The sequence below is a fragment of the Lipotes vexillifer genome, unplaced genomic scaffold (assembly GCF_000442215.2).
Source record: "Lipotes vexillifer unplaced genomic scaffold, Lipotes_vexillifer_v1.1 scaffold102, whole genome shotgun sequence".
NCBI lineage: Eukaryota > Metazoa > Chordata > Mammalia > Artiodactyla > Lipotidae > Lipotes > Lipotes vexillifer.
This window is the reverse complement of record NW_006786541.1, coordinates 2,870,060-2,888,309: the sequence shown is the minus strand read 5'-3', so window position 1 is coordinate 2,888,309 and position 18,250 is coordinate 2,870,060.

Here is an 18,250-nt window from a genome sequence, read left to right as displayed (position 1 = left end):
CTCTTCCCTCATTCTCCATAAGTCTTTGCTTGTACATCACCTTCTGGTGATGTCTTCCCAGGTACACCATCTAACCTGCCAATTTCCCTCAGCCCTATTTTCCACCCCCTGGTACCCCCATCCCCGCCCCCTTTACCTGATTTGTGTTTCTCCATGACACTCACCAGCATCTGATGTTTATATGGCATTTATTTATCTGGGTGTTGCCTGCCTACTCCCACTACATTTGCAAGCTATAAAAGAGCTGGAATTTTTCTCTGTTTTGTACATCGTTAGAGCCTCAGTCCCTTGAACAGTTCCTAGACAGTACACAGTAGGCATTCAATAGGTTTGTGGGAGGCAGGAAGGAACGAATGGAAGCACTAACTAAGGGCTTGTAAATGCACTCCAATAACTGTGGCATGGTAAATTTAAGAACAATTGTTGGAGGTGAACTCAGTTCACCTGAACAATAAATTCATAGAGGCATCAGATATTAAGAGAAGTATAAGACCCAGGCAAAAAAGTCTGCTTAAACACTATTTACAACAGCCAGGACATGGAAGCAACCTCAGTGTCAATTGACAGATGAACGGGTAAAGAAGATGTGGCACATATATACAATGGAATATTACTCAGCCATAAAAATCAACGAAATTGAGTTATTTGTAGTGAGGTGGATGGACCTAGAGTCTGTCATACAGAGTGAAGCAAGTCAGAAAGAGAAAAACAAATACTGTATGCTAATGCATACATATGGAATCAAAAAAAAAAAAAGAGTTCTGAAGAACCTAGGGGCAGGACAGGAATAAAGACGCAGACACAGAGAATGGACTTGAGGACATGGGGAGGGGGAAGCGTAAGCTGGGACAAAGGGAGAGAGGGGCATGGACATATATACACTACCAAATGTAAAATAGCTAGCTAGTGGGAAGCAGCTGCATAGCACAGGGAGATCAGCCGGGTGCTTTGTGACCACCTAGGGGGGTGGGATAGGGAGGGTGGGAGGGAGGGAGACGCAAGAGGGAGGAGATATAGGGATATATGTACATGTATAGCTGACTCACTTTGTTATACAGCAGAAACTAACACACCATTGTAAAGCAATTATACTCCAATAAAGATGTTAAAAAAAAAGTTAATGCAATTCCCCATCAAAAAAAAAGTCTGCTTAGTATACATATCTATAAATACACGCACATAGACATGCACGCATATACAAAACGAATTTACATGTCTTCCGCTGAAACTGCCCAAAAAAAGTTTCTATAGAACAAGAGACAGTCACTGAAGACCAATGATACAATTTCATTATTACCAGTTAAAGTATATAAAACGTCATTGAGATTACCTTTATTGAAGGTGCTGTCTCTGTTGTTTTAGCTTTGTAAATACATCACTATTTGGTGGGCTTTTATAGATTTGCTTTCTCACTTGGCTCTCCAATAATATTTTTCCCCTTAAGTCCCACAATACTTAATTTCAAATTTTCTTCCAATAGCAATTATCAGGATTCAAACCCCTAAGCTGTAGAGAGACTTCTGTATTCCATTCTAAGCCTCATAATAAATGACATCTGACTATATTCTCATGTTTTCTTAAAATAAATGATATCTGAATGAGCATCTCCAATGCTGGAGCTCATGATTCTTCCATTTGTACACCTTCTAATGAGAGTTCACGCTAGGCAAGATTTCATCTCTCCTCAACCCCATGAGATAGTAGATGATGTCACTATTATTTCCTTTTGCCAAGTGAGATTAAATTAAATAACATCCATACAAACAAATGTAAGGGAATAGCAATAAAAAAAAATTCAAAGAAAGCAACAGGAAGGAGTGAATAAAGATAAGGGGCAATTTATGAAATAGAAAAGAAATATACAACAGAGAAGATCAACAAGGAGAGTTGGTCATTTGAAAAGGCTAATAAAATTGACAAGTCACAAATGAGATCGATCAAGAAAAGGTACAAATTAGCAACATGAGGGATGAAAAAGGGGACATCCCTATATATTCTTCAGATAATTAACAGAGAATGAGGATAGTATGAGCTATTTTCTGCTTATACATTTGATGACATATTAAATGGACACATCCCCAGCTTATATGAAACTAGTATAACTTTGATTCTAATATTTCACAAGGACCAGAGATAAGAAAGGTAAATCGTGGCCAATCAAACTCATAAAAACACTGATGCAAAAATTCTTAAGAAATTATTTATTTTAAAAAAAAATCCAACAGTGTTTGAAGAAGATAATGATGCATTATGATCAAGTCGGCCTTATACCAGTCTGCAAACTCAATATTTGATAATCAAAGTAATGCTTAGCAAACCAGAATTAGGAGGGAAAGTCCTTAATCTGATAAGTGATGTCTATAAAAATCCTAAAGCAAATGTCATATTTAATGGTGAAATATTAAAAGCTTTCCCTTTGAGATTGAGAAATAGTTGAGGGTGCTTGCTATGACCACTTCTATTAAACCTTGTAGTGGAGGCCCTAGATAATACAGCAAGAAAAAAAAGCTAAACGGATTGGAAAGGAAGAAATGAAGCTCATTGTTTGCGAATGATACAATTGTTTAAATAGAAAAAAAAATTTTAATCTACAGAAATAAATTATTCTAATAAATTATTAGAATTAACATAAATATGGGAAGTTTCTCGATACAAAATCACTATACAAAAATAAATTTAGAGACATTGATGAAAATCTAAATATGTAAAGGGATATGCCGTATTCATGGTTTGGTCCTTTATAATATTGTCAATTCTCTCTAAATTTACTTACAGGCTTAATGATAAATCCCAGTTCAAATCTCTACAGGTTATTTTGGAATAAGTTAAGAAAATCGTAAAATTCATATGAGGGCTTCAAAAATCCAAGACACTTTTGAAAAAGAATTCTTGGGATGTCTTGCTATATCAGGCACTAAGACACTATAAGGCTATAATAATCAAGATATTGTGGAATTGGTGCAGAGATAAACAAATAGACCACTGGAACAAATTAGAAAGCACCAAAATGGACCCTTACATGCATAGACATGAGATATTATGATAGAGATAGCAAAGCAGAGCAGTAGAAAAAGGACATGTTTTTCAATTAATTATACTGGAACAACTGGATATCCACATAGGAAAAATTTAAACTGGACTCCTATCTCATCCAATATGCAGATAATAATTATGAATGGATTAAAAAACTAAATGTAAAAGACGAAGCTATAAAGATTTTATGAGATAATACAGGAGAATGTATTTAGGACCTCAAGGTAGAGAAGGATTTCTTAATCAAGACGCTTAAAAAATACTAACCATAAAGGAAAATGTCATAAATTCTACTACATTAAAATGATATTTACTAAAGACAGCATTAAAAAGCCCTGAAAAGACAGGTTTTGCCATAGAATGGGTGAAGATAATCGGCAACTTATAAAATCAATGAAGACCCAGAATATATAAAGAAATCCTACACATCACAGGAAAAAGACACTCCCAGAGAAAATTTGGCAAAATATTGGACAGAAACCTCATATAAGAGGAAATCCAAGTGGCCAAGAAACACATGAAAATATGGGCCATCTCAGTTATTAAGGAAATGCAAATTTTATACCATGGTAAGAAACTACTATACTCTGTTCAGTTTGGCAGAAGGTAAAAATTCTGATCATACCAAGGATGTGGAGCACACGAACTCTGATACACTGCTGTTGAGAATGTACATTTTGGAAGGAGTTTGGCATTACCTCATAAAGTTGGAGATATGCATAGTCTTTGACTCAGTGGCTCTACTCCCAAGTGTATACCCTGTTGAAATGCAGGCTACGTACTGCAAGATATGCATTCAAGACTGCTCACAGGGTTTCCCTGGTGGCACAGTGGTTGGGAGTCCGCCTGCCGATGCAGGGGACACGGGTTCGTGCCCCGGTCCGGGAAGATCCCACATGCCACAGAGCGGCTGGGCCCGTGAGCCGTGGCCGCTGAGCCTGAGCGTCCAGAGCCTGTGCTCCGCAAGGGGAGAGGCCACAACAGTGAGAGGCCCGCGTACCGCAAAAAAAAAAAAAAAAAAAAAAGACTGCTCACAGCAGCATTGTGCATAATTGCCAAAGACAGAAATAATTCTATATTAGTTAAGGTGGTTGCTGTTCATAATAGCCAGTGAAGTCTTGGGCTTGGTACACTGAAAGTTTCTCTCTTCCTCACATAATAGCCCAACGTGGGTGATCCTAGTCAGGGGCTTTCTCAGGCAGCTTTCATCCTAATGGTGATCTAGGAACCCAGGGTTTCTCCACCTCGTGACTCTACCATCTTCCACACATGGCTTCCAAGGTCATCCACAGGTCATCTCTGGTCTAGACAGATAGGAAGGATCATGCAGGATCATACGTGGGCGCTTCCTATGAGCCAGGCCAGAACCCATGTCCATACCCGACTGGAAGGGAGGCTGGGAACTGTAGTCCGGATATTCTCAGGGAAGAAGAGGTACCCAAGAGAAAACAAGGGTGGTGATTCACTATTAACCTCTGCCACAAACCGTTCATACAATGGGACGTGATCTGGCAATGGAAATGCACTAACTACACCTACACACAGCAACGTGAATGAATCCCACAAAAACAATGTTGAACAAAACAATCCAGACCCAAAAGATACTTAGAATGTGGTTTCATTTCTATCTATATAAATATATACAGTTCAAAACAGACAAAACTAAACTGTATAGTTTAGGGACTACACATAGGTAATAAAAGTATAAAGAGAAGCAGGAGAATTGTTCCAATGAAAGTTGGGACAATACCTCTGGGGGAAGGAGGAATTCGTGGTTGGGAAGGATACAACTGTAGTGGTTATACAGGGGTTTAATGCACTTTTCTTCACGTGCATTACATTTTACATCCACACACAAAAGTTCCAAAAGCCCCATGCGTTTTCTACCTTAACATAAGAGAAACATGCTATATGGTACAGAGAAAAGCAGTTTCCCTGAGGCTGGAACACCACTGCCCTCTAGCAAACCAAGCTTCACTGTCTCCCCTTCTAGAAACTGAACACCCTCCAGACCTAATTTTCTCTGATTTACCATTCTGAAGGGGAAGAAAAATCTGTGCTACCATTTGACATAATTGCCAAACACCCAATTTTGTCCCTGTAGGTCACTCCGTAAACGTTATTATCTGCTGTTGTCTTCCATAATTACTACCCCTTTCCTGAATTGATGAACAGTTTGTGCCATCATCTAGTTTTGCAGTTAACAAATGCCATTTTGCTACCAGCGTTTCTCCTCCTCTCATGATCTCTTTATCTTTGTTTCCTATAGTAACGTGTAAATTCCAGTGACTCATATCTCTCTTGTTCCAGACACTTAACTTTCAAATCTGTATTTTCCACCCTCCAGTGCACAATTGGTTTTATATTCTGTTGTGTCTCCCTTTCATCATCCTTGAATTCTACAGCTGGGAAAAGCCTTCGTCCTGTTACCCAGCCCTGAACACCTTTGTTTTTCCATTTCACAGACCCAGGAATCCATTCTCGGGTACCAATTCAAACACTTGGCTTTTGAAGGTAGATAATTTGAAGTATTCCCATGTCTCTCTCCTTGCATAAAAGGCATTTGTACTGGTGTCCTTCAGCAGAAACTTCTCTCTGCCTCCTACTGAGATATCCAAAGGGTTTGGTTGGCTTCCAGCCCTGGGTTCCAGAGATGGTGGCATTTTAATGGCAAGATTCCCACTACTTCTTGATCGTGAAACGGATTGGAATGAAATGTTCAGTGTAAATGGGAGTAAGACAAGGATAGTGGAGTTGCTTCCCCTTGGCTTCAACTGCATCTTTCAGCTTGTCAGATCCAAGGTTCAAGCAAGATCTAGAAAAGTGGGGCTTGGAAGGTCTTTTTTCTCTCTTTCTTATTTATAGTAGCAACTGCTTTTTCTCTTTTACTCACCCTCAGGAGGAATATCTATTTGAGCCAGTAGCCTAAGAGGGAAACATTCTGGGGGCGGGGGGGTGTATTTCTTTTCTGTTTTCCCTCGCTGAGTCAAATTAAGGAGGCCTGAAAGCTGGTTTTCAGGGTGTGCAGAGTTTAACTCCAGCTGCGTTGGTACAATTTATAGGCACACTCTCTGACTGAACTAACTCTTTAGGGAAAAAGAGCCAGTTATAGAACTAACGCTCATAAAACTACTGAGTAAATAAATGAGCCGGCCCAAAAGTTGTTTTGAAACAATATAGAAACCATCAAATCAGATATAATTTATTACCTGTTATTTTCTAATAGTTTATCATATGACCTGTGGCTACTGTTGATTTAGGGGGTTTCATCTTCAAGTTTCCTGTCAGGCAGATGTTGTTCAGGGCGTTCTGGGAGGAGAATCACGCTGCAACTAAGTGTGATTTTATGCAGGGCTTCCCCACAGCTGCCGGGTCCCCCACCTCTTTCTATTGTAAATTACCTGAGACAAGCCTGTGGTAAAGAATCTGGAGTTATTATTACTTTAAAAGTCCTTTTTTTTTCCCTTCTTTTTTTAATGGCACTATTTTCAAAAACAAATTGGCAAAAATCCATTCAATCAAAAATGCTTCAGGTGATTACTTTGGGCATTTAAAAAGATAATTTAAAATGTCAGAACTGTTTTAAAAAAAAAAAGCCAGAGGTTCAAAACTGTGCCAACTAAAAAGAGAAAGCAATAATTCGCTGTACCTACAGATCTCAAGCATTAAAATGCCATGTGTTGTAATCCTTATCATGTCAGCATCCTTAGCTATGCATGACCTAATTGAAAAAAAAATTATTTTTATGTATGATAAAATAGAAATATTTTCCATAGAAAAACATAAAGATTTCCAACTAATAGAATGCAGTGTTCATATAAAGGCTCATCAAGCCTAGCAGATACCTGGCATTTTAACAGTGCCCTGAATCCTCAGAGACTGCTTGGAGGCAAAGTAACTTTAAAAGAACTGCGTAAGTAATATTCAAAATATCCATGTAGAGGCTTTTTTTGTTTTAATAACTTTCCCCTACCTGAACTACATAACTTCTTAAAGAAGTTTTTTTCTTTATAGAGGAGGATACATAGGATTATTTAAATGATGTTTCATAATCAGCTGCAGTCCGGAAATGATAAATTAAGGCTACTACCCACCAGACTCTCAAATTAGGCACGCACACACACACATTTAACTGATATATTGGCAATTTTCACCTTTAAGTGTCTGGATTTTCTTGGTTAATCTTACACTTTGAATAATAATATAAAGTGTTTCGGGGTACAATCGCTTACTTTATATTAATGGTTGATTCCTTGCACAAATAATGCTTTTTAGGAAATCTTACTATTTAGGGAAAAAAGGCTGAAGGAGGAACATTCACATTTTCCCTGTCTGCTGTACCCTCCTCCTCTCCTAAAAGTGTGCTCTCTGATTAAAAAAAAAAAAAAAAAAAAAAGTTAAAGATGCCCTAAAGTACAATAAAGCATAAACTAAAATTTAAATATCAGTATGGTATTTAAGGGTTAGGGAAGGGACTGTGTGCATAGGAGTGGCCTGGGGGAGGGGAAAGGTTTAGCAGCGGGTCTTCCTTCAAAGCCATAAGGCAGGTTAGTGTATTTTTCACGCTTCCCCAGAGCCGCGGCTTCTGCTCACCAGCCACCCCAAAACACACAGACTCTCCCCTCTGACCCTCACACTGTCCAGTGCCCTCGTTCCTCGCATCCTGTGTGTCCGTGCAACCAGCTCAGGGTTGTGCCCTAAATACTGGAAAGTCACAAATCACTGGTTCAAATAGGCTCGATTCTTCAAAGGACAGCAATGGGGAGTGGTGAGGGAAGAGGGAGGAGAGATGCTTAAAGTGATTTACGACCCCCCTAGGAGAGGGGTTTTGGCACCTGGGCCATTATGCTGGGACAAGGATCTGGCAAGTAACAAGAGACAATGAAACGTACGAGGGGCCCATTAGGATGGTCCCATCTTCCCTGGATTAGTCAGGCATTTGATATAAATAAGTAAACATCAAAATCACCTCCACCACAGTCCAAAACATCTCTTTCCCCTTTCACTCTCTCTTTCTTTTTTCCTCAAACAGTGAAGGGGACTAGAGATTAGAAAAAAAAGAGGTCTTGTGTATTCAGAGCGCTAATTCAGAACTTCTTTCTCTAATGCACTCATGAAACATTTTAATTGTCTGACTTTGCATTCAAAAGCCTTGTTTGCAACTCCTAATTGCAGGCTGCTTTGAACAAATAATTGAAATGCATGACTTGTGGGGCCTGCTTAAACAATTATAATGTGCTTTGCCGCTAGGTGCCGTTCCCCCTCCCACCCCCGGCCTTTTTTGCATAATGACGAGCAGCCAGCTTGATATTTGCAGGCAAGTTAAAACCGTGCTAATTTGCAGCGCTGAGATCTGGGGCCATGACAGTGGCTGTACCTGCGTTAGTGCTTTTGCCACAGCAAAAGTAGCTCTAAGAGTTCAACTGAATGTTAAGAAGACCTTTCCGTTTTCTGCTGAGGGACTCCCACTGGGGTTTTGTTTTCAAAATACAAATCTTTCACGTGCCTGTTAAGTTTTGTAGCTACGCACAATTTATGGAGCTATTTCGCTGAAAATGTCTGCCGACCTGATTTTAGCACAGTCTTCAACAAAAGAGGTTCCTTCTTTTCAGGGAGCTCAGGTTTAGAAATGAAACAAAAGTGTCCAGATCCCAGGAACAGCCCAAGACTGGCCACAGCCGGCGGCTGAAGACCACACACGGGGACACTGCTTCTGAAAAGAGGCTGCAACTCTCTCGCTTTTAGGATCTAGAACACGGGGCCAGATGTGCCTCCCTGTAGCCTCCTTGTCAGGATTCGGAGGCTTAAGGAAACGAAGATTGTGCTCCCTCGTGTTCTGAACATGAATCTTATGTTTTTATTTATTGACATTGTAGCAGAATACATACAACAGAAAATGTACTCTTTTAACTGTTCTTAAGTGTCCAGTTAGGGGCCTTAAGTACACTCACATCGATGTGTGACCATCACCAATATCCATCCATCTTTTCATCTTGCAAAACTGAAACTCTGTACCCATTAAACTCTAACTCCCCATCCAGACCAGCAACCCCTGACAGCCACCTTTCTATTTTCTGGCTCTCTGAATCTGACTACTCTAGATAGAGCATTAAGAAAAAAAAAAACAACCCAATTTACAAGTTTTAAGATTAAAAACATAAACATTTTACTCTTTAGGAATGAACTATGTCTTTACTGGAATCATCTGGTTCAGTAATTGGCAATTCTCACATTATCTTCTTTCTGTTTAAGATGTTGGGCAGGGGTAAACACTTAGCAGATTGCAACAAAGAAGTAGATCAAAAAATTAACTATTACATTTTAAGATGTCCATTCTGCCTGCTAAAAATAGCATTAAAAATAACTTCTTTGTTCCCAGGTACTTCTCAGATGCCCCAGTGGTCTTGGCAGATGATTACAGTCCAAGGAGGGAGCCTCCTTGATCCAGGCACTATGTTTCATATTTGATTAGTTCTAAGGGCTCACAATGACCTGTGAGATGAGTATTGTCTCTCTTTCACAGATGGGAAGATGAAGCTCAGAAAAGCTGGGTAAGTTGCCCAAAGTCACACAGCGACTCTGTAGGGAGACTGGGATTCCAGCCCGGTCACTGGGACTCAATAGTTCTTTTCAAGTCACTGAGCAGCACAGCAGGAAGGATCTACAGGAAGTGGTGCTTCAAAGACACTGGCTGTTTGGCAGGGGGAGCGGGGATTAACACCAGCTTGTGCCGGGACACAGGTGTAACACGTGTGCGGGGCTGAGGGAGGGGAATTCCTCATCATTGTTATGAATACCCCGCATCCTGCCTCCACTAGGTTGCACCCAGCAGGTGGTATTAGAACCCTCCTTGAGAATCTCTGGCCTAATGTTTCTTGGTCTTAATCTCCAGAGAAGAGCCCAAAGATTCTCTTCATAACCCACTTTTGAGCTAAGAAAGCCATTCATTCCAGTAACAATAGCTGGCCTTTATTGAGTGATTACCATGCACCAAGCTTTGTGTGTGTCGCTTGCAAAAGCAGGCAGCCTTGTTCTCAAGTTCACACACTTAACACTACCCTAGACAAGCTCTCCTAACATACAAGTAAAGCCGCAGAGCCCCATTCAACCCCGAACCTTCTGTGCAGAGCCTGTGCATGTGACCACTGGGATATATTGCCCCAAATGAGATGCTCTTATCTATAATGGGTAGACCGAGCCGTTTGAAGTACATATTTGGGTCTTTCAAATAACTGTATAGCAAATGACAGAAAGCATCCACTTTGCTTTTCTAGGCAGGAAGTCAAGTCCCTCTATGTACCCACTGGAGAAGGGAACTATAGGACAAAAAAAGATATGAACAGCCTCTATCTTGGATGGAAATTTTGTCTTAGGCATCTTGTTGGCTGAAGTACAAACTCTGACATCCTTCTGCTCCCTAAAAGCCTAAATAAAAAATTCAAATGTGTGCTATGGAAATCAAATGATGTAGACATTTATCACAGATTTCTCCAGAAAGGATTCATTCACAGCACAGTAGCTGGAAGTACTGATGTTGAAGCCTGAAAACTCAGGTTCAAATCCTGTGTCTGTCATTTATTAGCTGTGTGATCTTGGGCAAGTAACTTAACTTTTCTGTGTCTCAGTTTCCTCACCTGTAAAATGGGAATAACAACAGCATCTATATCAAAGAGGTTAGATGAAAGGGTTACATGAGTTAAGCGCTGAATAAATGATACCTACTATTATCATTTTAAGTTGAGAGGTAATTAGGCCTCCAAAATATTCTTGTCAGAAACATTTCACCAGAATTTAACCAAGCTTTTGCTTCTACCTGCAGGCTTTAGAACATACAAGGGGTAGAAGGACAAGATAAACGATACTACAAGGGGAAAACATCAGACAGTTCCAGAATTGTGATATATTCTACAGGACAAGTGGCCAGTATCTTCCTCTTGATTGTTATCCAGCAATGAGTCTTCCAATTAGTCTAATGCTTCTACATCTGCTATGTAGCCATTGGTCATCACCATAAGCCCGGGCAGAGTAGGTCTCAGGCCCATGTTATGGACAGGGAACTGGTGCCCTGCCCAGCGAAGAAAGCTAGCTGCCTACCCTCAACCGCACAGCCAGGAAGGACGGAGGGAAGAGCACAGCATCCTTTCCCCAACACCTGTTTTTCTCAACTCCCCTTCACCTCCACCCCACCCCACCCTACCCCAACTCCTATGCCTCAGACGCTGAGATCATTTCGATTTGGCTTTGGTAACTGCAGTTAGGAGAACAGCTGAAACAAAACAAACACAGAAAAACTGAAACCCACCGCACATCTCGGGTCTGATTTACCTTTTTGTAGATTTGAGTCATTGGCTACCACCTGCTGAACTTGCTACCTGACTGCATCCTCGGGTGAGGGGGGCCAGGGCTGACTCACTTTGCTCCATGTGCCTGGTGAAGGAGGGCACATTCAAAGGCAAACCTGCTCACTCCACGGTTTGCTCTTGATTATTCACTAAGACTTTCAGGACTTATCTAGTAAGTGTTACTGGAAGAATCCGAGTCTGTGAACCTCTTTGCCCAGCATCTAGTAAAATATGAGACACAGCCAAGTTTTTAGTTGTGTTTTCTGCTGAGGATGTCTTTCCATCATTTTTCATCTTCAAATATTGACCCAACTTGAAGGGACACCCACAGAGCTGGGAAATTTAAGCGTCAAAATGAATAGCGGACTGTAATGGATTGAAGCACAGTGAATATCTAAAAATCCACGAGTCTATAATAACACTCCAAAAAGAGAAAGCAAGCAAAGAAATCCTCATTTGTTATCATTGGAGTAGGCTATTACAGCAGCTCCTTACTAAGAAAATTGCAAATAACTCTATTTAGGGTAACCATTAAACCCCAGTTGATGAGGTAAGGTCGTCTTTATGGGTGAATACTGGTTAGTAAATGAAGAAGAAATGATAAAATTAGAAAAGTCAACATTTTGCAATCCCTGAAGAAATAACAGATTTCACCAAGGATCATCTATGGACAACAGGGGAAAGGTTGATAGGGAATTAGATTCACATAGTGTCAAAGTACTACCCCCCACCCCAACACACACCAGATTCCTCACCAGTCACAAGGGGGAAACGAGTGGGGCACCCGGGTGTTTGACATAAACCCATGATAGTTAGCACTACAGAAGTACGACAGCCAGACATTATGGACGTCTTGCAATATAAAGTACACAGCACCACCTATAAAATATTCTCATCAGAAATATTTCACCCAAATCTGGTCACTGCCTTTATTTATTTATTTATTTTTAAATAAATAAATAAATAAATAAAGGTCTTAGTTGCAGCAGGTGGGCTCCTTAGTTGCAGCAGGCATGTGGCATCTATTTCCCTGATCAGGGATCGAACCCAGGCCCCCTGCATTGGGAGCACAGAATCCTATCCACTGTGCCACCAGGGAAGTCCCTGGTCACTGCCTTCAAATATAGGAAACAAACATTACTAGATTACTATCTTACTAGAAAAACAAGATAAATGTCACCACAAGAGGAAAAAAATTCAGACGATTCAAGAATTAGGATACATTCCTCAGGACAGCTGGTCTTGTATCCTCAATAAATCAATGTCATGAAAATGGAGAGGAGACAAAGAGATGAATCCTAGCATGGATAATCCACAAGAATCAGAATTATGGAATTCTATCATTTTCCGGAAGCCAGCTTACTTTCTAGAACAGTGCCCATTGCAAGAAACAGGCCATATTGGGCACTCAATACATATCTGTTAAATGAAAGAATGAATAAGTAAGTCAATGGATTCTATAGATGAGATCAAAGAGGCTCCAAGGGCTAAGTGCTGTGCTCAAGGCAGGCGGCTGGTGAGTGGCAGATCTTGGTCTAAAACTTGATCTATCCATTCCTAACCTTCTTCTATAATCCTCTAGTTTTGCTTTTTCATGTATAATTTAGCCCTACATTTTAAAAACCTTAAGGGGGCTTCCCTGGTGGCGCAGTGGTTGAGAGTCCGCCTGCCGATGCAGGGGACACGGGTTCGTGCCCCGGTCCGGGAAGATCTCACGTGCCGCAGAGCGGCTGGGCCCGTGAGCCATGGCCGCTGAGCCTGCGCGTCCGGAGCCTGTGCTCCGCAACGGGAGAGGCCGCAGCAGTGAGAGGCCCGCATACCGCAAAAAAAATAAATAAATAAAATAAAAATAAAAACCTTAAGGGACACAGCAACCAAACGTAATGTGTGGTTCCTGGTTGGATCCTAGTTTGAATAAACCAACTACAAAACACATTTTGAAGACAACTGAGAAATTGAACAGGGACTGGCTAATAGATGACATAGAGGCATCTCTGACAATTGCATCAGGTGAGGTGACACTATTGTGGTTACACAGGAAGTGGCCTGTCCCTATCTTCTAGAGATGCATAGCAAAATTTTTAGGGGTAAAAGTCATGACACTGGTAATTTTCTTTAAAATACTCTGGCACAAAGAACTTGGTGGAGCATTAGTGGTGACATGTTAATAACTATAACTATTAAATCTAGGAAACAGGTACATGGTTTTTGTTTTTTGTTTTTGTTTTTTTTTGGCCGTGTCACTTGTGGGATCTTAGTTCCCTGACCAGGGATCAAACCCAGGCCCTCAGCAGTGAGCGTGCAGAGTCCTAACCACTGGACCGCCTGTACATGGGTATTTATTAGTCTATTCTTTCATTTACTTGAAAATGTTCATAATAAGACAGATAGAAAGATGATTGGTTGATAGATAGACAGAGAAATGGATTAGACAGAGAGATAGGTAGAGACCCAACCAGCAGAAGTCTGGAATTCTTTCATTTCTCAATGTTCCTCAATTTTACCTAATTAGGATATGAATGATATAAAAGAAAATTTTCTCAAACAGCTACTTTTTAAGAACCTTAAAGTTAATATTGACTTAATTTCTGGTAGTAGAAATAACCGTATTCTTGAATACCATCAAATCACATGCATTTGCACAGCATGACATCTTGAATAAATAGTTTAGAAGCCACTGAAGTGTCCAAAAATATTTAAGATGCGTTTCTCAAACACTGTGCTGGAAATATTTTTCATCGTGATGTTCCATCAACAAAAACCAAAGGGGGAGGATGCCAAGGACAACTGAGTTCAGTAAACCCTAGGCTATAGCAGACTTGAGTTTTCTGCTGATGCTAATCTCAGGAGAAGCATGTGGCCCTCAGTTAAAGTACTCTGCATCACATGTGAATAGTAATTCTAAGAGGGTGCCACAGAGAGGGCCAGCAACTGGCTTCTGCTTACCATTTTGCTGACCTCCAAGAATTCAGCTGTTCAGCAATTTGGGAAGAGGGGATGGAGAAGAGAGCTCTTCTTTCCTTCCTACCTATTTTAACCTGAGCACATACGTCTCCAGGTTTACCCACAGAAGGGGAAGCATCTCTCCGTGCGGCTGTAGCGATCACACCCCACCTGCTTAGAGCCAGGACACCCTAATTTGTGAGAAAAGGCTACAAATGTGAACACGAGAAAATATCTAGGAAACCTCGGACTCATCACTGCATGAGTTTAAGGAGCTAAACTGAACATGAGAGAAAGAAGATTATGGAAGGAACACGGTGTTCGGAATGGGCAGACCTGGGTTTTAGTCCTGGTTTTGCCTTCACCTGGCTACCTGTCATCAACACAGGACTCAGCCTTTTCTCATGTATTAGATATCTATCAATCTATCTATTCCCTCATGCCACAAGTGTTTTTTGAGTGCCCAGTATGTGCCAGGCACTACACTAGAAAAACATGTCTGCTTCCAGAAAATGACAGACTTCAAAAGCCGTGGAGATTACTCCTGAATTATCTTTGTCAGGCTCCACTTCCCCCTTCCCCTCCTTTTGCACAAGTAATTGAGAATAACTGTAGCTCAACCATAAGGAAACTTTTGGGTGAACAGAAAGGATCAGCATGAAAACAATACGATAATTCTCTCAAGATTTAAAAACTGATGTTGTGTCAACACTAGGATGTGCAACCCCCAGAGCAGAGAAAGCAAACGAGGCCAGTCCAGCTCACTGGTCGTGCTCTGTGTAGGTGGCATAGGGCACCCTGCCCAGGTGTTTTTCCAATCGGGAAATATTTCTCCACGCCACTGTCTTTATCAAAAGCGGGAAAATCAGAGAGAGGATGAAGGGCAAGAGATGTTTTCAGGAAAATGGTACTGAGCCTACCTCGGGACCTACCTTCTGTTTCGATTTTGGGGCTTTTTAAGCATATACCCTATCCGACATCTACAGCTACTGAGTTTGTGATGCTTCTCTCTAAAGAACAAGTTGGTCTGTACCCTGAGTTTCCAAAGGGCTGTTGTTCCCTAATGCGTGGAGTTGGGGGAGAAGGGGGAAAAGGAAGGCAAGTAGAGGCTGTTCTCTTTCTATAACTTCCCTGCCGCAGCAGAGACAGACCCATCTCACACTCGGAGCTGAGACACGCTGGGGATTATCTGGCTCAACCGTGTTACTTAAGATAGGAAGAAATCAAGCCTCAGGGATGTCCAGAGCTTGAAACAAGCCAGACCGCCGGGCCGGAACAGGCCGAGCCCGAGTGTTCTTTCCTCTCCTTTAAGATGCCTCACCCTCAAGTGAAAGCGAAACTGCAGCTTTTATTAAATCATGTTTTGTATCATCTCTGAGCACCATGACTTTAGATGCGTTGTTTCCACTCCAAATTGCTGGTCTAAGTGAAATCTCTCCTTCTGTCCTGGCATTAGGAGCCCAGAAGAAATAAGGCGCCCAGAGTAGGCCCATTAGCAGCATGCTCTGCAAAGCTTCTCTAGTTGGCTAAGGAGCAACTCAGAGCACCAAGTTCATCTCTCTCATGTTGCAAGAGAGCACAGGCTCTTGCAGGAATGTCACAGTGCAAAACAAAGGAACCTGGGGTGAGCAGTAGAGTTCTGGGTTATGAACACGCACTTCACAGTCAAACCAGACCTCGGGGAACCTTTTCCTTGACTCACTTTCCTCTTCTGAAATACCGAGCAAACGACAGCACCTATATCATACGTATTTCATTTCAAATGAAATGAGATGGTAAACAAGATAATGCCAGACATAGTTAAGTACCAGAAAGACATTAGTTAGCATAATTATAGCTAGGCAAACAAATACATTATGTGCTTGAACTGCTTTTAGTTGGTTTTGTCTTGGAGAGACCAGATAATCGTAATTCCCTTTCACAAGTTGTTTAGGTATCAAAATTCCAACAGAAATTTTGGACAAAGGTTATAATGAAAGCAGGAAATTTCCCAGCATAAATCTTTTTTTTTTTTTAATCTTAATGGGACCTCAAACCAAGTTCAGCTCTACTTAGGCACCTTGGCAGGGCTGTTAGTCTGTTCTCCCTGTGGTGTGTCACACTGGATGTACTTACCAACGCGGCATTCCCTTTCTGCTTTAATCACAGTAGGCACTTCCAGAATAAGGAAGCAATCATTTCCTTCCCCAATAGGTATACTAATTACATCATTTCCATAACAAACTCAGCCTTCACTAGCATGAGTCCTTCCAATCTGCCCACAGTCCCTTCTACAGCCAGCTCTCCCCCCTGATGTGTCCATGCCTGGAAGTTCGAGGGCATACTGGTTCCAGAAATTTGAGGGGTGCAGGGACTAGGGGGGATGTTGATGAGTTTGGAAGCATTTGGTGGTGGAAGAGGAAAGCAGAGTCATCTAATTTGAGCACACTGACAGTGTGGTAGAACTGTGACCCACCTTGGAAACTTGCAACGGGAGAAACAAGCCAACTGCAGCTCACAGAGGTGAGCCCCATGCTTTAACCCTGGCATACTAAGAGTTTGAATTCATCTTTATTAATCTACAAATTCATACAGAATGAATTTTTTCTTGCCATCCTCCAAAATACTGAGCTCCTAACAACTACAGGGGAAGCCGCTTTTCTGCTTGAGGGTATGCTACACGTGTGATTTTGAAACGTAAAAAAAGAGACAAAGGAGAAAAGCCCAAGTGACACCTTCCTGTGCAAATGTCCAAAACTGCTTCCCAGCTCCAGCAGTCCCCAAGCTACCACATAAGCAGCTATTTGTGTGGCGTTGTGATGCGGGCCCTACTGTTAATCCCAAAGGTTAATAAATTCTCCTGAGAGCGAGTGTGAATTGTGGATTATTAGGAAGAGTAATCTTCTCAAATGATTGCTTTAGGAGACTTGGTTTCATAGAAGGCATAAGGTTTATTCTAAAAGCAACTCATTGAAAGTTTAAAAAAGGGAAACAATTGTAACAGACAAAACTAACAGGGTGATATGTGTGTGCTCTCAAATTAAATATGTGTGTGTGTGTGTGTGTGTGTGTGTGTGTGTGTATATGTAATTGGTATATATACATATAACATAGCACAAAATGTTTACAGCTGTTAATATTTCCCGGATAGTGAGATAGCGGCTAATTTTTATTTCACTTTTACCAATCTGTATTTGCTATTTCTGTCTACAATAAATGGATTCCTTGTTAAAAAAAAAAGAGAGAGAGAAAGAGAGAAAAAAATCAACTCAAGAAAAATAAACAAATCGAAGCATTCTGGGGATTGTAAGCAGCGGGGAGGCTGCCTACAATAGCAGAACAACTCTTGTTTTCATTGACCCTTTTCAATGGGCCCATCTCTTATCTGGCCTGTCAAGGAACACCTCCTTAGGACTCAGGGGCTTGATGTCTTGGTAATGATATTTATATGTTACAACAAACATGTCTGCCATAGTACAGATTTCACACTCTGACCTTTCCCATTTCCAAACTCTGCATCTACCGTATTTGCTCTTTTGTGCCTACCAAATTTGTTCTTTTCTTTGGCAAAGGGAATTGCCACAAGAAGTAGAAACAGTGAATTTTTAACAGTTAATTCCTTAAAGTTGGGAATGGAGACACAGTCTCATTAGCACTTTGCAGTGTGAAATTCTCTGGGTCCTATGGTCTTTTCTCAAGTGACACTTCCAGATTCTTTGGTAAGACAGTGGCACCCAATGTGCTCCACCAACTGTCAAGGGAATGAGAAGATACACCCACCAGAATGTCGGCTCTAGTTGGTTGGTGACAAGCAGATTAAGCAATAAGGAGGGGGAACCTCGTCTCATGGAAATTTGTAAAGTGGGTTTTCAGCACTCCTATATATATTTGCTTCACTTCTACTGATGTTTTAGGCCTTGGCTTACATGTCACTTCTACAGGAATGCACTCTC